The sequence below is a fragment of the Stigmatopora argus genome, chromosome 11, assembly GCF_051989625.1.
Source record: "Stigmatopora argus isolate UIUO_Sarg chromosome 11, RoL_Sarg_1.0, whole genome shotgun sequence".
Lineage (NCBI taxonomy): Eukaryota > Metazoa > Chordata > Actinopteri > Syngnathiformes > Syngnathidae > Stigmatopora > Stigmatopora argus.
In genome coordinates this window covers 4,216,935-4,241,023 of record NC_135397.1, presented here as the reverse complement: position 1 = coordinate 4,241,023, position 24,089 = coordinate 4,216,935, and the positions used below count along the sequence as shown (strand labels likewise).

Sequence of the window (24,089 nt, the reverse complement as noted above, 5' to 3'; positions counted from 1 at the left end):
CGAAATGAGCGGATTAATAATTGACATCCCGCATGAAGAATCGCTAATGAGCTGCGCTGGCCTCTGAGGAAAATAAACAAGCTATTTATTAAATGAAACGGGACACGATGAAGGTTATTATGCTGTCCCGCGCGTCTGCTATGAGATTCCTGCTTTGAATGTTGAAGCGCGATAGGCGTAGCTTGAACGGTTTCGATGGATGTGTAATGGTCAAACAAAATACTGATTAGTTACACTATTGATTGGCATAATCACCCATTCTGGACTTATTAGCATTAGGAAAGCATTCACAGTTCTAGTGCGGTCATTTGCTATATCTACCAGACTTCCCGCTTAAAATCGGTTGCCAGGTCATGATCACCAGATTGACGAATGCACAACGGTGGTGTCAAGAATATTTTTGACTGAATTGATTGCTAGACTATGACGGATGCTAACTCATTATTTCTAGATATTCAGTCTTTCCTTTCGGTAAATATATTTTTGAAGATATGCATCACGTAATTGTGGTGTTTGACCACATTGTCCGTCAAGAGAGACGACGAGCTCCCAGTTTGGTTCGCATTAATCATTCGACTTGCTGATTAAAGGCGCAAAAAGAAACAGCCTTCACTGTGAACTTTGCCTTTGTTGCGTGTGATTCAGCTGTCTGTAGTGCAGATGAAAGTGGATGGAGGGTTTTACCAGTCATTGGTGTCATTGTGGTAACCTTAAGGCTTTGAAAAGAGCACAGCTGTGTTCCTTTGTTGTCACCACAATTTCTCTGGCTACAGCGTGATGCACACACGGAATACATTTAAAATGTATCTTACCAGTTTTTTAATTTAAGACTCCAGCACCCCCGTGGACTTCATGAAGTGGTACGGATCCCACGGACGGAGCAAAGCAGGGACACAAACACACTGTGACGCACATGAATATAAACTTTAGATTGGCTCATATTTCTGTTTAGTGACTATTCATAGCCTGTGTATGTTTCGATGGAGTCATAAATACAGCCCACAGTCTTAGGCGGGCGAGAGGGCTGCAATAATAGGTAGATGTGTGTGAATGTGTATGGTTCACACGCGTGTGTGCCTTTGTTTTCTCACGCTAAAAGGAAGCATCTCCATTTAGATTGCGCCCTACACCAGCACATCAATGCACCTTTGAGGACAATGGCTTTTTGCCCATGCACATATACGTAGGCATGAAATGTGACCAGACACACCCATACAAACAGCCCCTTCACACACAAATATTTGGGCCCTAAGAGGAAAATAATCAAAATGGGACTCAGTAGAAGAACTAACAAACCAAAAATGTGTTTTTGAAAGAATATGTTTTCAAGTATAAGCCTTTCTAAACTCACGCCGACGCACTTATTGGATCATCTGACGGACACAGAAGGCCACCCAAATCAGAGGCCTGGTGAAAAAGGGGGTGTAGATTGTCGCCCAGTTTATCTCCCATGGTTGCCCTGTTTAGTCACATGCTGAGATTGGATTGGGTTGGATTGGATAACTTTATTCATCCCGTATTTGGGAAATTTCATTGTGTGAAGTACTCAATGTTTTGAGATGGTATGCTGAACTCATTCATGCAGTTGACGGTGATAGACGTTCAATTCAGTCACTTCATGACTGTGAATGATCATATCTAGGGCATTCAACACCCACAAATTCACAACAATTTCCTCAATGCGAAGCTAATTTCCTTTCTGACCTTCATTTTCATCAATATTTCACAGGGATGATTTATTATTCATCGTGTTTTAAGCGTTATATCAATACGTTGATATTGTGTTTATGAATATTGCAAAGGCGGAATTTTTAAAAAATAAGCTGAAAGAACATATCAGTTGTGTCCTTGGTCGTAGTTCATTTCCACGTTTCTTTAGGTGGAGCAGACACGAAAGAGAAATGAATTCAATAAAAAGATGTCCAGTTTAATTTGGTGTAGAATTAATGAACACCATGGGATGTTATTTATTCCATCACATGGGCAGGGGGTCTTCTCATACACTTGAACCTGCCCTGTTTAATTATGCTTTCACATCTTGCTTTTGACTTTTACGATATGTTTTTGTTGAATTTTTCCAAATCAATTTCACAGGGAGTCTTTTGCACGTGAAAAAAAAAAAAAAAAAAAAAAAAAAAAACATTCCTCTGCGTGTTTACACCAGCGGCGCTATTCAATTAGCTACAAGCCACCTTGATGGGGTGATGCATGCAACAGCAGGCAGCTTGTTGGTTTTTGTTGTACTGTTTTAGTTTTTTGATTTTTTTTATTTATCTTCAAAGAGATGTGAAAATGTGCTAACTGCACAATAGATGCTTGATAACAAACGCGCAGCCACCAAAGTGCACATTTTTGCAGAAAGCCAAAGTGGTAAATGAGTTTATTGAAGAGATGAGGCATAAAAGACAGACAGAAATAACAAGCTGGAGTCTATTGCTATCAATGGTAGAGGATTTATATTATTGCAAAAATGTGTGATCTCGCCTTCTTTGGATCTTAAATGTCCTCAAATTCATTCATTTATCTTCCATACCGCCCATCCTCGAAAGGGTTGCGAAGTCAGGCGGCTTTTCCTCAAATTCAAGGGAGAAATAAAATGCCCATCCTGATTGGATTATACAGATTTTTGCAGTTTTAGAACATTGTTTTAATGCAATTTTATAATTAAGCACGGTGAACCAAACGTATTACATGAAAAACAAGTTTTAGCTCCTGCCACAATTGACCATTGAAATGTAAAGGTTTCCTCAAGAAGTGAGATCACAAAAGCTATATTAAAAATTTATGTTAAAAGGCAACACCTTGCTTGTTTATTTTAACTAAATGCTTTTCAACTTTTCACTTTGAAACAGAAAATCTAGAGCAGTAATCCCTCGGATATTGTGAACAATGGACCCAAGACCACAAGATGACAAAGGACTTGAACTAAAACTCCCATTAACCTGTTTTTGGGATTTACATGAAGCGGAGAGGAACTATTTTGACTGTGAGTACAGTATTTAAAGTATTTACCTTCTTACCTATAAATAGATTTTATTTAGATATTAATCCTTTGCAATCTTTTGATATGTTTATAGCTGTAATAATCTATAAATATACACTTTTTGATAATTGTACTTGTATTTCTGTACAACTCTGCGTGAAAACATGTATTGTGGTAGTAATTATGGGGCTGATCCTACTTTGCGATTTTTCCTTTATCGCGGCCATGCCTGATCTACATTAACCGCGATATTCGAGGGATTACTGTTAAAGAGAAAAGTATTGCCCACACCTCGTGGTACTTTTAAGCAGGTCAAGGCCTTAGAAAATGCCCTCAGAAATGTTGATGCCTCTGAAGTTCAAAGTGTCCTAAAGTATGCGAGTAAAGTAAGTGTATGCATGCGCCTGCCGATAAGCATCACTCATTATGTGCCGAGTTAGTTCTGTGCGACGCCTCGTCACGACCCCGCGGCCACATCACAGCACGCCGCTCATCTGCATTCCTCCGCACGCGCACATCTGCACATGCTTGGATTCGCAGATAACGTGACGCATCTCTCTCGATTCCCTCCACTTTATACCGACATGAGTTTTAATGATATTTCATTTGACTGCAGTCCATTCTCACAACATCAACAAGACAAACACACGCATGTAATATCCACATGATGTTATTAAATAAATTGACTGGCATAGTTCTACCAAGGCCACCCCCGAAGGCCTTTCATCATTATTTTCCCAACAGTTTTCCTTCTACAATGCCAATACGGTAATCCTTGATTATTGCAACTTCATTTATTGTGAATTCGCTATACTTCGCAATTTTTTTCTGCTTTTAATTATTATTATTTTTTCTTTAAACTTCAGTGCTGAGCCCTAGGAGCAAGAGTGGCTTCGCCTTACGAGTTTCAACATGGATTTTCACATTTTTATGAATTAAAAAATATATACATATATTTATTTATTTTTTTAACTTTATAAAAATGTGAAAATCCATGCTAAAACTCATAAGGGGAAGCCACTCTTGCTACTGAAGTACTATATATATATTTTAATAGTGGTGACCCTACTTCGCTATTTTTCGATTATCGCGGCCATGTCTGGTCTACATTAACCGCGATATTTGAGGGTTTACTGTATTAAGATGATTCTATTAAAAAGACATTACTGCTGCAATAACTTTCCTATGAGGCCCACAAGGTCACGAATGTGGAGCTGTGATTCCATTAGGATAGTGTATAACACTAATTAGGATGCTAATTAGCCAGCACTGGTTAACCTGTGCAATTTTAAAAAAGCACAGAATATGAGAATTATAGCAAAAAATGCCAAATGTCAAAGATCACATTTGAAGATTTCTGATTGAGTTTCTGGTATTTTAAATGGATCATTTTTTTATTTTGACCTCTGTCGTTATCAGTGGCGGCCAAGGAGTTAAATGCAAAGTTGACTTAAGCGTGACCGTAACTTTTTCTGATATGTAAACGAGAGGCGTTTTCCTGTGAGTGCGCCCCCGGTGGGGCTGCTGCGATATCCTGTTTGGTCACAGCGACTAACACGGCCGTGAAGAAGCGACCCGGTGGACGTGTTTCATGCATCCCCTCAATTTGCAGCGTTGCGAGTGGGATTAACGCATGCACGCGCGCATACATACTGAGAGGCAGTGTGGTTTTGGCAGAGCATTGAATGAAAATTTTTCCCCCCAAGATAAATGCAAAGGAGAATATTTGGTTCTCGCTTTTTTTTAGTGATTGCTGTATGAATTGGTGGTTTGGCGCAGAAAGGACTTGAAACTGAATTAATATTTCATGGTAAAATGGGAAAAAATATTTTCATGAAAAGGAATATTTAATGAAGAAAATCAATTGTAATGTTATAACTCAGTCACACTTTTTGGAAGCAAATTTTATGTTTGTATTTTTAGTTTTTAAGACAGTAAGAGTGGAAAATGTCTTGAGATACGAGTGACCGGATTTGCACATTTTTAGTTTTAATTTCCTAACAAGATTTGCAAATGTGTTGTCAAAAGATTTAAAGTTTTAAAAAAAAAGTTTTTTCCTGAGGATTATACTTTTTTTAAAATTTAAAAACCTACTTTTCCGGAAAAATAGGTGTTTCTTGATGTGTATTTTTTATTCATAGAAAAGAGAAGTAAATAAACAAAAGAATCAGAAAGTAATTCCTAATTATAAAAGGATATATGTTACCTCATAGCGTGGCTTCTGTCAACCGCGGCTCCGGCCGCTAATTACCGCGCCCGGACCATAACACGGAAGAGCCATTTTCGTCTTCCTGGGAACAAAAGCGCAGCTCCCCGCGGCTCGTTACGGCAACGAGCTAGCGAGCCGATTGATTTACAGAGCCTCTTGTCACTTTTGGCCCCGAGCGGTGACGCGGCACCTCGTTAGCGCGATGCCAGCATGCCCAAATGTTAAATCGTCGTTAGGACACTTTTGTTTGGGTCGCAGGCGGGGAGACACCACCGGGGATTCTTGTCCTGATTTACCTGTGTTCACCTTTCTGCCGCTGCTGCCTCTGTGCCACTAATTAGATCTTAAGGGCACTTTATACTTGGGAACTACTATGGATGTCATTCTGCAAAGAACTAAAGCCACAACCTTTCCACCACTGCAAGGAAAATCTAGGTTTTGTTACTTTTAATAGTTCTACCACTGCGGAAACTATGACTATAACTAAAAGTCCATATCTTATAGCAATTTTAGCTCAGCTAAAATAAAGCACAACCATTACAACTAACGTAACACCAACTACTACGCTATTAGGACTACCACAATTCCTCACTATTGCAGCAACTACAATTAAAAATAACAACTACTACTCTTACCGTATTTTTCGGAATATAAGTCGCACCAGCCAACCAATGCACAATGTAGCAAAATATATATATATATATATATATATATATATATATATATATATATATATATATATATATATATATATATATATATATATATATATATATATATATATATATATATATATATATATATATTTAAGTCGTGCTGGAGTATAAGTATATTTTTGGGAGGGCAAATTTCAATTAGATCAGAAACCAAAGAACAACACTTGCCGTTGCGCCGACTCGAATCTTTTATGAAGCACAAAAAAGAATTCAAATAACGTCACTGCACTCGACAACTCCGTGATACTAAGCTCCAGAAAGAACGGCTCACGCATGTAAAAGAAGCCCGTAAACTGTCCCGCAAACTAATGACCAGGCGTCTAATGGCTGCCTATAAATATTACCAAGAATGCATCTGTACCCAAAGAGCCGCTTATCAAGTTTCTCCTAACAGAGTGCACTCAGCTGCCTTCCTAAGTGGCGAAGATGCACATGTGATGATAGCCACCTGTTAGTCACCCCCCTCCTGATCAAATATGCATGCTCGCTCTCTTTCCTTCAATAAAAGTGTCCCTAATGCCCATTTACGGAAGACCCCCCAATCCCTCAGCTCCCCTCCCCAAGAGTCATCAGTTAGCCTCTTGGCTACATGTCCCCAAACTTGGCTGTTTTGCTGTTTTATTAAGTATGTGTTGAAATATGAATGCGAGTCCCTTCGGTCAAGCCTGTCCTTTTCCCAAGATGAGACTTTTCTTGAATTATGAATACACTTTGTCACCGCCCACCCATCTCTAGCCTCCACTTACCCACCGGCTCCCTGGACGCAGATTCTCTGTGGGATGAAATATACATGCCGGTCCTGGAAAGAAACTGTGGATGCACAATATGTTCCATTTTGGGAAGATTTTATTCCCATATGTGGTCTTTTGACCTGATTGTTTAGAGAGACAACATACTGAATGCATTCATGAGTGAATGAATAAGGGGGTTTATAATTGGATGGGATGTATCTGGATCTTGATCTTTGTCATTATCTCTTAAACGGTGACCATAATTGCATTGGTTTTTGGATGTGATGTAAACGGAATGCCAGTTGGTTGGCGTAGATCTTGATCTTTGTCATTTTTTCTTAAACAGTGACCATATTTGCATTGTTTTGGATTGGATTGGATAACTTTATTCATCCCGTATTCGGGAAATTTTGTTGTCACAGTAGCAAGAGGGTGAGGATGCAGAAATAAGAACAGCATTTTAGACATAAATAGATAGGTAATAAGTAAGTTAATTAATAAATACATGAATACATATATAAATAAATAAGCGTGTTGCTGAAATATACATACATATACACACATGTGTACATACACATATATACATACATACACATACATATATATATATAAGCACATATATACATACATACACATAGATGTACATGCATGCATACGGTAGGTCTTAACACTCAGCCATTTTTTTGTTAAAGAGCCTGACAGCTGATGTGAGGAAGAATCTGCGGAAGCGCTCCTTCCTGCAATGAGGGTGCCGCAGTCTATTGCTAAAAGAGCTTTGGAGGGACTCCACAGACTCATGCAGGGGGTGGGAGGTGCTTTTCATGATGGACATCATCCTTTTTTGTCATAGTAACTGTACCAATTGACAGACTGAATGATAGGTTGTCTAACAGTACAAAGATAATGATGGAAAGAGTGAATGGAAGGTTCTGGAGGTGGAAAGCACAATGAAGATTCTGAGGGATTTTGCGAAAAATATGAAAGTTGTGCTGTTTGCCAAGGAGGAAAAAAATAATCCTGAGATGGAGAGATTCAGTTACAGTCAAAACCTGTAGGATTTCCATCAGGGAGACTTTTGAAGTATCTGTAGGAAACCTTTAGGAAGTATTTTCCATCTTGTTCCCCTACCAGAACCTGGTTGGGAACTTGGGAAGAGATCATGTACTGAAAAATACTCTCTTGGAAAATCAACGATTATGTTGCACGCAAAAAAATAAATTTTGCAAGCAAGAACATACAGAAAAATTGACTTCATACCAGGAAGTTTCAGGTTGTAAAACCTGGACTGTTGTCCCCAAAGTTTCCGATCGCAAAGGTTCTTTACAACCAGAAGAAAGTAAAGTGAACTTTCTCAAGTCAATGTTCCACTCTCTTGATTCTGCTCCCATTTTGATGACAGGCTACAATCCAATCAGAACCAAAATAAATCCCAATCAAATATTAAATGGCCCTTTTGCTCTAAAACGGGTCAAAGAGCATTGTTGTCCCCAAGAAGATGGCAGTAGAGTGTAGACATCAGCAAAGTCCCTAAAAAAAGATCTTTGGATGCACCTGCGCATCTGAAGTGTCAGCACTTTTTGTTTGAGTGGCCAAGCGGCGTCCGCTTTGTCGTCGGCGCGCTGCCGTGTGACGCCATGCGCAAAGCGAGGTGGCGACGGCGGCGGTGACGGCGGTGGCGCCTTATATTTTATTTACGGGAAATCTGTTCCTGCCATCATGGAACAAAGCGTGGCCCTTTCACGCTGCTAAATCGGGGGATCTTTATCTTGTAGATGTACCGTGTATACAAAAAAAACACTTTGGTCCATTCACTTTATCTGGCAGTTTTTTGCTGAAATCAGCACATTGGTTGAGATCCATTAGCGAAGAAAATGGAGATGAACTTTGTTGCTTCTACTGGTAGTCTTTCTTCCTGGAGAAAATCAGCGGGGTAGAATGCTTAGGGCCGTGATGGAGGAGAAAGGCACTTGGATAAAAATGCTAAAATCACTATTAGGAGAGAACTTGGAATATATTTCATGCCAATTTTCTAATAACCAAAATGAAGTGTCGTATATCTTTGGCAAAAGTTTGTTCTATGCTGTTTGTATATGGAGTGTACTTATCTAAATGTGTTTACACACTCAAACTTGTTTTTTTTTCAAGTCCACATGCTAAAAAAAAAGAAAAATAAGATAACAGAGCATTTGGAAATATTAGTCCTTGTTTGATTGACATGGTTATTATTTAACATAATTTTTTAGCTTCCAATTTGGCGTCAAAGAAGTTTGTGGCACGTTTGGTATAGAAAAATTGGCAACATCTGTCTTGTAGCTGACAGCCTCCAGGTGGGTTTTTTTTAGATACCTTGCTGTTTTCCTCCTTAAATTAACAAACAAAACTTGCTTGAAACCGCTGGACGGCGCAGGAAGAAGAAAAGTAATTTCTCCACACAGACTATACCTAAATTTATGTTTATTTCTTCATCTGTTATGTTCAGATGCAGACACAGCCGCATCTGATTACTGATGCCAAAAGGAGGATGTAAGGATAGAATGCCAGCTGTGCTCTCAGAAAAATACTTTATTTGTTCACTTTCACCGTCGCATTGAATTTCGGTTCCTTTGTTCCAAAACATGGTTCTCAAATTATGGTTCCATGTGCATTTGTCTAGAGATTTTAAGTCTAGACTTCAGGTTTGAAAATAAGTTCTTTTTTTTCTAGTAGTCAGTTTCCTACAATACTTCAACATCAATAAGGAAACAACAAAAACTCACATAAATAGCATTCAACAAGGTGTGTTTTACGTGATTGTGTGTGCGGTAAATATGAGCGGTAAGAAAGTGCTTTTATTCATGGAAAATGTGTCTGCTGCAGGCAATTCCTCCCCTGATTGACACTGGAGGTGTTGTGTGTTTTGGTATTGTATGGGTGTGTTTGTTTAAGTAATGTATGTGTATATTTGTGCATGTGTGTGTGGATGCTTGCTCTTTTTCAATTGCCTGTGGGTGGTTGAGTGTTTGACCTATTTTGCCGCCTTGTCCTTGGGTTGATTGTTCCATCAGGTGCTTTTAGAGAGGTACACAAAACTGTTTGTAAAATTGCAAAATGCACACTGCAAACCAGCACAATAATGAAATTGTCCAATAGGAATAGGATTCATATGCATTGTCATTAGATGTTGCTTGTTTCTGGTAAATTTCATGGTAAAGTTTGGAAAAGTAATCGTATTTTGGGAACAAAAAGGACAGTTTTCTTAAGGTGAAGCCAGTTCTTTATGAATATTCCGCAAGAAACTTAATATTTAAAGCACCTTTCTTGGAGCTGGTTTTTATCATAAATTCACAATGAAGATGAAAAAGGAAATGAAGATGGATGGCCTTCCTTTTGTGTTTGTTGTGTTTGTCTGTCGTGACCTGCCATCGCTTCATCTTCATCTGAGCTCTTTTTTCTCCAGCACAGCCGACACAAAAGCTCATTGGCACATAATTAGCAGTCAAAGTGACAAAACGAGAATTCATCAATTGAATTGGTGTTTGTTTTCCTCCTGTTTTATTTCTTCTATTAAGGTAGGGTGACAAACATCGATGTCACAGCACAATATTCACACTTAAATCAAGTTTGCATCACAATCTCGGGTAATGATTGACTCCATCTTGACAATTATGACAATTAGGCTTTTGTTGTTGATGATGACGACAGGGCTTATGTCCGATTATTATTATTATCTTAAAAATAGCATTTGAAACACTAAATAACACCCATAATGCTTTGGTATTTAATGGATTCGTCATGTTCTGTTGCTGCCCTGCTTGTATTTTTAAAAGCAGGCCTGCCAAGACAAAAAGATGGCAAGATGCCTGATGATGTCACTATTTTGTGAATAGACTACATTTCCCCATATTTATCCACAATTAATTCAATCCCCCAACTGAAACAGCCACTATTTTAACACTTTTTTCAAAACTGTCGCTGAGTTGAAACCATTTTTTTATTTATTTAAGCAATTTGCTGCAACTATCAAAAGACATCCCGTAGCTTACCATTGATAGCGAAGCGGTGCAGTGTTCTGAACCCACATGACTCATTCACGTAGTCGCCATCCCAGACTAACATTGTCTCCTCGGCCATCACCCCTCTCAACTCCCGGCGCTTTTTCTTCCAGTTTCCCGTAGCTCATTGTGTGGCGGCCCGTTAATGGACGCATTAGAATTCCAAAGGCCCATTTGAGCGCGCTGTGTATAATAGGAAGATGATGAGGTGAACTGGATGAGATTACAATGTCTGACACCTGCATGGAGAAAGAACTCGTAAAAGCTGCAATCCCATTCGCACAATGCTACTGTGTGATCATTTGTGACGTGTGGGGGAAACTGTCCTGCTTCTTTAGTACATTCGCACAAAGCCCACTCCGTCCACACTCACCTTTTGTCCACCTTTCACGTTGTTCTGGATCAGTGGAAAACAATGAGGTATGAGATAAATTAATGAAATAAAGCAGAACATCATTTACTGTACCGAAGTAGAATTGGCGATACCACGGCATAAGTTGTTGGCACAGAAGTCAGGACTTTAAACGGAAAAGGAGGCTAGCAAAAGAGGAAGGAAGAAGCGGGGGAAGATGAAGGCCAAGTCGCTGAATGTGACTCATCGCTTGGCTGCCGCGTCCCGCCGACGGATCCAAACACAGGCTGCGAGATACAAAATAAGCATATTCGCTGGATTAGGAAAATAAAAAAACAAGATGACAGTGTTGTTGCTGTCATCAATGCTGAGACAAGCTGTCAGTTGAATGGAGGAGAAAAGGTCAAAAGGTTGGATGCTCCTTCCATACTGCAATAACCATCATCTTCAGACTACTTATAAGGCATATCTGGTGGTAAAGCGCACCCAGAAAATTTTATAAGAAAACTGCTGAGATAAAGGGATATTTACACCATAAGACTTGCAGTTAATTAGCTAAACTATCATACGCAGGATTAAAAGTGAGGTAATGTCATGTGTGTGTTTGGAAGTAATTGATTGGTCTTCATCAGTGTGTGATTGTTACTCCCAAAACGTAGCCTTACATAGCCTTTATTTGTCATATTGAGCCACCAATAGGAGTGTCATTTGGTATGATTTGTAATGTAAAAATTTTACATGATTATTATAATTTAAAAAAAGGCATTTCATCAAAGTCAAGTTCAACTGTTATCTCAAGAAACGATCCATTTTAAAAATGGTCCACTCCCGCTCACAGCGGATTCGGTGTAGCAAAGAATACGCCAGGTAAACACAACCAGAGGAAGAACAAATATTGAGACAAGTGCGAAAGTGAACATGATGTAAGTCAGGAGCGATGAGGAAGAGGCCAGGTTGGAGGGAACGAGTGGGTGAGAGTTGCCTTCAGGTGGCCAATTTTCCCTATCCTGTTGGAGGGAGTACAATTAGGACCGCTTTTTGTTTGTGTGTGTGTGTGTATGGCGTGTCATGTAGACAGCAAGTGTTGAGCTGTTTAAAAGGCAGCAAGCAACAACCTGTTTATTTTAACAATTTAACACACACAGCAGAGCACACTAATTAGAATGAAGAATGCAACTAACTACATCCCCAAAACACAATTTTCAGTATTTGGATTAAATTGTGCGTCTACTAACATTGACAGAATTATGGTCATAGAAGTAATTCAACTGAGACCCTATCACTAAATACATCTTTCCATTTCCATTTTTAATCTGCTATATTATACGGTCTGTAACATTTTTGTCCCTCCAGTTGGTCATTTTTGCTATCTAGCCTGCCTGGCCTGTCCGTGTGTGTGTGTGTGTGTGTGTGTGTGTGGGTGTGTGTCTGCGTGTGCTGCAATGAATAATGCAGTGTGTTGATAACGAGGCAACATGAGGTTATGTCAGGGTTGAAGGAGGCAATGTCCCTACAATCACCTGCTACCCTCACAGCATGGAGGCTGCAAAGTATAGGTCTGGTGGGGGTCCGAGGGGTCACTTATTGGGCGAGGTGTGGGGAGTTCAGGTAACTCTCCTGTTTGTTTTTGTTTTTGCATTTTAAAAAGCCTCTCAGCACTGTCTCCCCTTAAGAGGAACACGGCAAAATGTGGATTTGTTTTTGAGAGATGACAATATGGGCTCTTGTATATTCATTTTTGAATGAATTTAATTCTAAATTGTTTCCATTCTGTTTATATTCCTCCACTACAATACACGATCAAATCTAACCAATGGCTGTACTTGCATTTAAAAGGGATTGCATGTCTGTACTTTTGCTGTTATTTAACCACAGACATATGTACGCCAGTCTTTTAAAATATTGGTTGTTGCAGGAAGGCCATTCGGAATTTATGTTGTCTCTATGGTTACTATTATATTTTCAAGAGTACTCAAGAAAAAAAGGATACTCCTGAGTCCTACAGTCTGCATCTATATATTTGCATTTTTACTTCTTTAGATTTAGTATGATTAGTTAGCTAATAGAATTATAAACGAGTTTATTTGTACTGGGCATCTAGCAATTAACATTATTTGGACATATAGTACTGTCAATTTAAGACAACTGTGGTAACTCATTCACATTTGTAACATGGCTTCTTGCGTTTAGGAACATTATGAAAAGATCTATAACTCCATTCGTATGGTTTGGCACACAGTATAGCGAGGACACTTGATGTATGCATGTAATATTCCCGCCTAATGAAATGAGGATATAAAAGGTGTGGCGGAAAATCCAAAAATGGCATCTGCCTCGGCGGTGCCTTCATCTGTTTTGTGCGCTTCTCTTCATCCGTCATTGTTTGTCTTCCTCGCGTTGGTTTTCCCGCTGCCAAATTGAGACTGAACGAGCTCCAAATGGCTTGCGAGCGCCGACGGAGACACTTCCAACACTTTGCCACTCTCTTTCATAAACCACGCAAACGCATGCAGACCACCGGCCGTCTATCAGCAACCTGCAGCTCGCTAAAAAAGAAATCAAGCCATCTTCTTGTATGTTTCCGAGGACAGACAGAGACAGAATTTTATAGTTTTAGATAGTTGAGAATTGCGGTATTCAAAAAGTGGCAGTCGTAATGATAAAATTACATCATTTCGAAAACAAAAGAACGTGTCATTTAGCCATAGACGTGCTGTAATCCCTGGAGGGACAGGACGTTGGTGCTCTTCTCGTCCTCCCAGGTCACGACAAAAAGAGAGCAGAGTCGGTTGCCGGGCAACAGGCTGATAACCCGCAATAACTTGACTGGGAAATATTTTAGGAGCTATGAATTGATATCTTCTTTATTTAAAACGTTAGGAGAGCTTCATGGCAATATAATCTCACTTTTGACTGAGTGGCTACCATTCATGAGGGTAGATGTTCTCTCCATTTGAAGTGGGAGCGGTGGCAGCGACCATTCTTTTCCACCATGAAACAGGGCTGAATGTATGTCGCTGTCCGTGGTGCTGAAACGTGGTGCTGAAACTGCTCAATCCTATTTTTTTAGATGGCAGATTTACCCAACTAAAATTGATAATATTTCCGACCCGCATTTTTTTTTCTCTCACACAGACAAACACACAAATAACGTTGCATTTGTTGTCTCCAGCCAACTGGAACCGGCAAATGACATTTCCCATTTGACGCTACCTGTTTGAAAGCACCTCTAATCGAGCATAATCACTTGTAAAATTGACTCAAAACAATCGTACGTAAAATGGAAACAAATATCATCCGCGTTCATCAGACTGTAAAAAGTTTAGCGGCATTTCATTTCCATTTTTATCCGTGAGTGACACGTTTCAGAGCGCAATAGTCGCAGATCTGAGTTTTTGTCTTTCGGCGGCAGTCGTCACCAACGGGACGCTGAAAGGAAGTCTTATTATAAAACAGTCGTCGCGGCACAGATGGAGCGACGCAGACAGAAGGCCGCATCATTAAAATCAGAGTTATAAAAAGTTGATAATTAAAGACAGGCCTCGCAGGGGGATGATGAGGAGGAGGAGGACAGGGGGATAATTGGCTTTCTCTGCCTCAACACTTCGACCCACTTTACCGGCAATATGTTCACAATGTGCTACACGCACACGTTTTTATGAGCAAGAGTGCTTCATGCATCTTTATGACAGATGATTAGGTTGTTCTTCCGCACAATTTGTGCTTAATCCTTTAATTATGCTCATTTGCCTCGAATGACGTAGCAGTGGCAAAAATGTTTTGGAATTTATTGTTTGACGCCTTTTGGGGTTTGATTATTCAATCCCTTAAATCTAAAATGAATGCATTAAATCAGAATCTTGTTAATTCTTACTTTATAGTTATCTGCCTTTCATTTTTTTAATGTAATTCCACTGTCTACCAGTAGGAAATGCTCTCAAATGAACGAAAACAGAAAGTATTTCAGCTCATCACAGTTATTGAATGTAACGATCCTATTACATTTTGCATGTACTGTAAAACCGACTGAAGGCAAAAAATCAAGGTTTTCAGAATCAACTTATTTGGCATGTTTATGAAAATTGTGAGATTGTATATATATCGTATTTCTAGCCACAGTGTTAGTAATGAGTGCTATTTCAGTATTTTACACACAAAGGACGCACCGTTTTTATAGACGCAGCCAGGCATGGCAAAACATGCACCAGCTTAAACATACACGCTACACCCACACGCTAAAAACACGTTTTTAAAAAGGCAACGGAAGCAAAACTGAGTTCGGTTGTACTTTATTTAGCCATTTTACAATGTACTCACGTCATAATCACCCACAAATCCATTAAAGTCCTCATTTTCTGTGTCCGAATTGAACAATTGTCCAAATGAGTCATCAAAAACGCTGAGTTTTATACGTTCGTCCAGGCGGCCACAATCCGTTCGCAAATAGTAGCTATCTAGTAGCTAGCGTAACTATTCCAACGCTGCCTTCCATGCTTTGTAAAGCTGTGTTGATGTCGATGTCCAGGCCACAATCCATTGGGTGTATTGACAAAAGAACCAGATATCCCAGCAGTCACTGCGCAGTACTTTTTCTACGGGAAAAATAGTAGAGTCGGGGGCTGCTTGCCGTAGTTGTGAGAGCTGTAGAGGATGGTGTACCCTATCGACTGATTTATTTTATTTTATCTTGATAACAATTTTAGTATTGGTCCATATATAAAGCACACTGGATTATAAGGCGCTCTGTCTATTTTGGAGAAAATTTAAGACTTAAGTGCGCCTTATAGTCGTCAAAATACGGTAAACAAAATTGGGACCAAAATTTCGCCCAATACAACCAATTAGCTTGAAAATACAAGCAACACATGACCTCGCTTAACTCATTGGCTGCCATTGACAACAACACACACCCAATTCATTTTGATTGGGAGCCCCTTCTAATTCAATTGAATTCGACGTCTATTGTCAATGAAGAACTTTTCCCCACTCGGTCCAACCTAAAAGCATATCATTTGCATTCCATGCTAGTGTAGCTAAATCAGGCTTGCAGAACAGGAAGACGGGGAAAAGGAGGATAAAAAGGAGAGAAAAAGTGACAGCAGGAGGGCATACAAGTCACGCAGGAATTGAAATCTGATGGGGAGCTTTGTTAAGAACAGTCAAGAGTTCACCCAAGCGTTCACAGTTCAACGATTAACCTATGCTCCTTAACGGCGTGTGCGTGTGTCTCCATGCAGAGTGTGTGCGACTTACAAAGACGTGTGCGGGAGTGCGGAAATGGTGTAACTGTCTAAGATGGGGTGTGACAACGAAAGCCATTCAAAGTGACCTTGTTCCTTTTTGAAACACACGGGCAAACCCGAATAAACTGAGCCAAAGCGTTCTTTGTGTGTGAATCTTGGCGGCCTATTCTGCCTGGATTTAGCAGGATTTCTACAAAAAGCAAAAGCAGTTCCAGTAGGCACTCATTTAAAAGCAAACAGCCAGACTTGAACGCATTTCAAAGTGCTCTTTGGTGGTCGAAATTTTTTGTTCTAGGACTTGTGCGATGGCGTTTCGGTTATTTGTTTGGTCCGAATCAACCAAACACCATCGGGATTGAACGTCGACAATGTGGCAACGAGGCAGAGGGGATAAGATTTTGGAGTTTTTGTGATTGTGTGTGTGTTTTCGCGTTGAGATGGCCACCGACTGCAATGTATTTTTAGCGCCGACGGCCAGTCATCAATAACCACAGACGTTTTTAAAATCAGCTTTCACCCATCTATCAGGCTCGCGTGTTGCTCGGGGCTGGAACCCGTGCTCGCCCCCATTCGTCTTGTTGCGTTTCCAGCCACTGACAGCCTGTAAGATCCCTGTTAAAATAGCACGTAGACACACAATGACTGCTTTAAGGGGCTTACACTCAAATGCTTTTAACTCTGAAAGAATTAACCCTTGTGAGGATGAGCAGTACACAAAATGACTGAATGTATATAGTATCCGTTTTTATGAGTTCACCCGGTATAGAAATGAAGACAAACTTTCAAAAGTAGGAGCCGAGCCTCTTTTTTTTATTATTCGATGTAATGTTTTGGGTGATATCAAGCCCTTTCCCTTCTGCCATTGCTCCCTTTTAGCGTGTTCTCGTTCATATCAATTGCGTGTCGAATAATGAAGCAACTTTTACGTAATCCGGTGACGAAGCAGCGGCCCAACGTCAACGGAGCGTCGCGTAACCTGCGGCGATGCCTTTCAACTTCCTCCCGTGGTGAATTCTTGCACAATCCGCCCTGCAGCTATCCTCCCGCTTCTAATTGGGTCTTGGAGAGAGACCATGTGGTCCTGAAGAGTCACACTTAAAACACGTGTTCTATTTAACTTCTAGAAGTCCTTCTATTATAAATTTGAGTCTTACTGGCATTGAATAATTTACATTTGACGTTTATAATATCACATTTGTTATGGAAGGGGCTTTAAATATTGACTAAATAAGATGGACCATTGGCCCAAAAAGTTTTTGCAATGATAATGTGCACAACGTGGTAATAATTGGATACCGAGTTGATAAATCTCAAGAACTGCCATTACCAATACAAGACCAACATTTTTTGGTTCAAATATTTATTGTGGATTCATCATCGTGAACACATTATTAATTTTTTTTCTTTAAAAACACGCATTCATTTTTTTTAAATTAACTGTAATCATTTTGTTTATATTCACAGTCATCCATTATAATCATGGACTTTAGTGTTGATTTGAAAATAATATACGAATAGGCCATTCAGCCAGTAGGGTGAATAACCTCAATTTATTTTAAACAACATGAATCACCCAATCACTAATAGCACACGAATACAAAAGGGTTGCGCGAATGAAATTGTGGCGCAGTTTGACTTTTTGCAACTCTTTCATGGTCGTCAATGAGCGTGCTGCGACCTTGTTAAAGTGCGCAAAGTAATTACTCTCTTGGAGATGAGCTCCATTCCTGCGAGGTCGGCTTTATATATTATAACTCCCGAGGCGTTGGAGGAGCTTGCGAGGGAGGAGAAACATCAGAAATATCAGCGCTGAGCGTATTGCACTTAACTAAGTGTGCTCGAGTGACTCAATTAGTGTTGTTCCTGATTCTTTTCCGTTGATACTCGCTATATATCCGACTTTACCTGAATTGTTTGCAAAGCCTAACAAGCTTGAATTAGTTTTAGATAGAACGGAAGCATTAGATTGATTTTTGGTGTCATTCGGAACACCCAAGCTAAATCGAAAATTTGGCAATTGGCTTCAATGTTAGGCTTCATGCTGCTTCACTAAATGTATTATTTGGAATGGATCAAATAAGGTGACAGTACAACTTTTAGATGCAATTACCGTATTTTCACGACTATAAGGCGCACATAAAAGTCTTACATTTTCTCCAAAATAGACAGGGCACCTTATAATCCAGTGTACTTTATATATGGACCAATACTAAAATTGTTATCTCGATTAAATAGAATAAATCAGTCGATAGGGTACACCATCCTCTACAGCTCTCACAACTACGCCAAGCAGCCCCCGACTCTGCTATTTTCCCTGTAGAAAAAGTACTGTACAATGACTGCTGGGATATGTAGTTATTTTGTCAATACATCCAATGGATTGTGGCCTGTATACATCGACATCAACACAGCTTGACAAAGCATGGAAAGCAGCCTTGGAAAAGTTACGCTAGCTACTAGCTAGCTACTATTTGCGAATGGATTGTGGCCGCCTGGATGAACGTATAAAACTCAGAAAATGAGGACTTTGATGGATTTGTGGGTGATGATGACGTGAGTACATTGTAGAATGGCTAAATAAAGTACAACCGAACTCAGTTTGGCTTCCGTTGCCTTTTTAAAAACGTGTTTTTAGCGTGTGGGTGTAGCGTGTATGTTTAAGCTGGTGTATGTTTTGCCATGCTTGGCTGCGTCTATAAAAACGGTGTGTCTTTTGTGTGTGTAAAATACAGAAATAGCACTCGTTATTGACACTGGGGATAAAAATACGATGCGCCGTATAGTCATGAAAATACAGTAGTTTTAATATTCTGCATGTTGAAATTGCACATTTTACTTAAATTAAGAACGTTTGCGTTGTTCCCCTCTTGATAATAGAGTGTTAAAAAAACGCCATCGAGAGCAAGGCACTCCATCACGCGCCACCTCATAACCCTCATCACCGAGTGACACTTTGATTAATTAAAAAGCACACCGGTTCCATATGGCCGCTTGCCCGCGACGTCGCTAAGAAGCTTCTCGTTCGAGAGGAGAGGCTGAACAAACACTTGAACGGAGACTAGGGAGCGTTCAAAAAATTATCCGTCACGCTTAGATAAAAGAATAGGAAAGACTCTTTGATGATGCCGCCTGTGACTTTCAGGCACAATAAGAAATCAACATGCATGCGATCGAGTGGCAGTCGAAAGTCTTTTAGTCGCAAGTGGAGAAACAGTGGGAACTCAAACTCTAATCAAAGTCCTTTGTGGGGAAGAGTGCGTCATCAAAGCGCGGTCAGAAGAAAAAAAATCTTAAAAATCATCCGACAATGCAAAAATTGAATGGAATTGCATTTCGGCTTCCACAGAGCAATGACCATGTAGAAAGTTGCACTGCCCCCATAGGGTAGAGAAAGTTAGAAAGGGGGTGACAGGTGGTTCAACAGGTGGCGTTGCACTTTTTTAGGGAGACAGCTGAGGCCTTCACGGGAGACAGCAGACGGACAGACAGGTCGCGACCTCTGGAAGGTTCTTCGTACCGACCTTGCCCACTTCTGGACAGTAATTAATTAAACTGCATGATTCCTGACTCTGGTCCTGGCCTCCATCCTGCGTGTTTGGGTATGTTTTTCCATGTGTGAAAGTGATTGAGGGTGTTAAAATATATGTTTGACAGAGTGATTGTCAAGTATGTCGGATTACAGTGCGACGTCATACATTTGAGGTTAAAGTCTTAATGGCAGATATTTTACTGTTGAAACTTCTTTAGATATGCTTTGCTTTAGGCGCCTTTCATTATGTTAGAGGAGCTGGGTGCACACACGTTTGTGCGACTGGAGAACGGAGGAAGTCATTTTTTCTGATGATAGCTGGGGCAAAAAAGAGGGGAAGTTAATATAATTCATGCAGAATTTTATCCCCCTTGATCCTTGATGGATTACAGCCCGGGAAGAAAGAGTAGGGGGTGAGTAAATAGGATCAATGTGGCTTTTTTTGTTAGTTTTTTTTTTAAATAGTGTGAAAGCTTTTTCTACAGTTGATGGAAAAACAGCTCAGAAGAGAGATGTGAATTGTTAGCCTGTTTTGGAGATAGACGACAAATCGATAAGTGAGCGGTGCTGGATGAATGGATAGATAATAGTTGGATATGGCTGATGATAGACAACCAGAAAAATGGATAGACGGTAGACAGATAAGGAAAAACTGTAAGGTAGACGGGCGGATGGTTGGACCAAGAGATGGACAGATTTTTCAATGAGCAGATAGATGTTAGGTGGCATACCAGGAAAAAAGTTCAAAGGACGTCTAGAGCAGGAGTTTTTGGCATCGTCCTTATTTTTGTTCACTCATTTTCAAGTCCTTTATGATGTAAGCGGCAGCAAATCACCGACTGCTTCACTTCTTTTTTTCGCATCAGCACGTAGGCCCCAAACTCATGCACTTGGGTAAAATAAAATATGTCAAAATGGAAGGACGGAGGGATGAAGACATTTAGATAAAGGCAGATCACTGTGTTTTTAGTGTAAGGTTACCTGTGTTACACGTTAAATTTCATCCTTTAGTGTCAGACTCTGGTTGGTTCACTGGCCGCGTTAACGTCAAATCGATTTCATGTGGGCCGGACCATTTTAGATATAATATTTAGATTTTTTTATAAATGGATTAAAAGAACTGGATTAAAAGCCCTGAATATTCCGTTTTTATAGATCTAAAACAAAGTTTATTTTAGCTTTTTATATATATTTTTAGATTTTACTAAATGATTTTTGAACTAAAAACACTAAAAAAATAATTACAAAAATACAATTATTGATTAAAAAGGGGGAAAATCAGGAAATTTAATATACATCTATACTCTTCATTTTAATTTGATCCTAAAACAGAAAGTCGGCACTCATGATTTACTTTCCCAGGCCACACAAAATGATGTGGCGGGCCAGATTTGGCCCCTGGGCCGCCACTTTGACACATGTGCTTTATTGCTTACAGACACCATGGTCATGCTACCACCAATCAAACGAAAGAAGCAATTTCTCTTTGCACTTCCAACGGTTTTGTTAACAAAATTGCAAATACAATTTCCCATGGCAGGTGAAGTGAGTTTTGATGGACAGCCCTCAAATCGCAGGCCCACAGACTACACATTTCTCTGTAAAACTTTAGGGATTCACCAGCAAACGGAGGTAAAGACAAATAGACCAGAATGCTTTCTAAAAGCCCGAGGCCTATAATCAAAGAACACCTTGAACGTGTCCATCCACCTTGGTGCATGCCATCTATTTACTATCCCGCTTGAAGGGAGCTCAGCAGTGTGAAAGACCAACACAAATGCTTGTGATTCCCTCCGGACACAAGGTTCGTGTGTGTGTGCTTATACAGTATCTTGAATGTCCATGTTGACTCTGTAAGGTCATTTACTGTGTGTCTTTTTATAGGGTCAGTACTTGTTCTGTGTTTCCTTTTCCACCCTGTTCCAGTGCACAATATCGATCAGCGTGAGTGGGTGTGTGTGTGCGTGCATGTGTCAAAGCGATATATTGTGTATATGTATAGAGAGGAAAAGGTCAAAATGAAGCTGACGGATCGGAGCCGGGGGGAGGTCACACTTCTCATCCAGCTGGGACTTGACGGTTGGATGGCTGCATGGCGAGACAGACACATTCATGGACAGATAGATAGAAGTACAGAATGAATGGCAGATGGAGAAAGAGACACTTGGAAAGGTTAGGAAAAGTCTCGGGGTTTGATGGGAAGACAAATGGAACAGCACGGAGAATGGCGGAAGTGGGGGTTGATTGATAGGCTGGTCCGAGGGTTGATGGGTAAACAGATGGATTAATAGGAGCAAGGTGAGAGAGACAGTGGGACAGTGGATGGAAGATGTCAACATATAAATTTTTCCCGTATTTTATACATTTTTTTTATCATTTCAAATCGTGTAACAACTTTTTAAAGTATGTTTTTTGGAATACCGATCTCGTTTGACTCATTTCGGCTCTAATCCGGATTGTCTCAGCCACTGGTAGCAAACGAAAACGACGTCATCGACTGCTAATATTGTCATGCTTTAAGCATGATTCCCCTTTCAATGTCCGCCTTTTCACGATATAAATATGGCGCGTCAGCAAGAAATGTACCCAGACAGTCCAGCTGTCAGCGTGCGTCATCTACAGAAACTTGAATTTAGTGCAAACTGATTTGGCAGCCCATCCACTTGCAGAAAATGTTAGACTTTTAAGTGCGCCCTATGTGAGTAAATATGTGCCAGGAAAGGGGAATTACGATCTTTTTATATTTTGGAGATCCCTCTATCCACTCCTTGACTCAAAATTCCAGCTGTCCATGTAAATTTGAGTCGATTGCCTGAAAAATTGAAGTTTTCATGGCTTTATTGACAACAAGGCAGCTGTGAATGGATAAGATATTATGAGATAATATCAGCACAATTTTTTTATCAACAGTCAGATGGATGGCTAGTTACTATAACAAGGATGGCAGAGCGAAGGACTCCCAAACACGAGAACCAAGCACAGCGATAAACAGCATCCACAATATGGTGTCACCTTTAAGTCACTCAACTTACTGACACTCAGCAGAAAGCACTCACATGGCCATCTTGTACAAGACAATAACAACAAGAATGTGTCCTTCGGTCTACTTTATCTCTTAAGACAAGGGGAAAGGGATTGACCATGTGTGTGTGTTTTTGTATCCTCGTGCGTGTGTGTGCTGCCTCCCGCAGGCTTTATCCATCACCTCTACAGAGAGGAGCCTTGTCAGCATGATTTATTTGTGTTTTTGTCACTGGTGAGTAGAACTGAGATGTGCAGAAAACATATGTATGCGCGTGTGTGTTGTTTTCCCAGCATGTGTGTGTGTGTCACATTACAAATGGCACTGGCGTACAAATTACATTCTGGTAATGTTTGGGTGTCGTCTCATCCGCTCCACTTAACCACCGGAAAGTAAATGCGCCGTTTTGCTGGGCGTAGGTCACGTGATTGTTTTCCAAGGCGCCGTCTAATAACGGCACAGTGCGAAATGTGCTGACGTCGGCTTGATTTGTGCCCTTTCGGACAGAAACAGCAAACAAGGGTTTTAATTGCTCTCGAGCCAGCGACCTTTCGTTGGCAGAGCGCTCGTCACATCCTTCGGTGATGAATGACGCCGTTTAATTTCTTTATGTATGTGTGAGAATATGGCAAGGCCTGTGTGTTTGTGTATGGTGTCACATCCATTTTTCTAAGTATATTTTTAGTGAAGAATGCTTGAAACACTATGAAAATTATCACATGAATTCAGTGCCGGTCCGTGCATTTTCTCGTAGCGGGTTCAACGAATCAATCCAACCCTCAAAAACTATTTTATGGCTATAAAACCTCTATTGCAACTACAGCTGCGACACATAAAAAATAATCAATAATAACCTCATACAATTGAAATATTATTTAGGAATATAGCCATATTTTACTCACCACAAATACTTTTTAACTGTACACAATATCCATCCTCCTTTCTTTCTTCCTTCTTTTCTATCGCCATCGAAGCTAATGCTGAAAGTCGAGCCTGTCCTGTCGTATTTCTGGCATAGTCCGTCTTGAAAATAGCTTTAAATCAACACAACAATATATTTGCATGTGCAGCTCGCTCCAAATACAGTTTGGTAGCTCTGGCTAATCACTAGCCAATCATAGTTGGTGAAAGCGATGACGTATCCCTACGCCTGCGACAAGACATTGTGGTGTTGCCAACTCGAAATCTGATTGGTTAAAGCAACATTCTTATTGACGCTTGTTTAATACAGCAGAGCCTGCAGAACTGATTGTGAAGGCCTAGAGGCAGATTT

General features: G+C 40.1%; 1 protein-coding gene across 1 annotated transcript in view; it reads left to right on the top strand.

Annotated features, from left to right (window-relative positions):
• The window catches only part of mcm8 (minichromosome maintenance 8 homologous recombination repair factor), a 194,227-nt gene that overhangs the window by 129,468 nt on the left and 40,670 nt on the right, over positions 1–24,089 (top strand). The window contains exon 6 of the mRNA XM_077614176.1: positions 2,853–2,986. The gene's annotated coding sequence lies outside the window, so the exon portion shown is untranslated. The remainder of the gene's footprint in view (positions 1–2,852; positions 2,987–24,089) is intronic.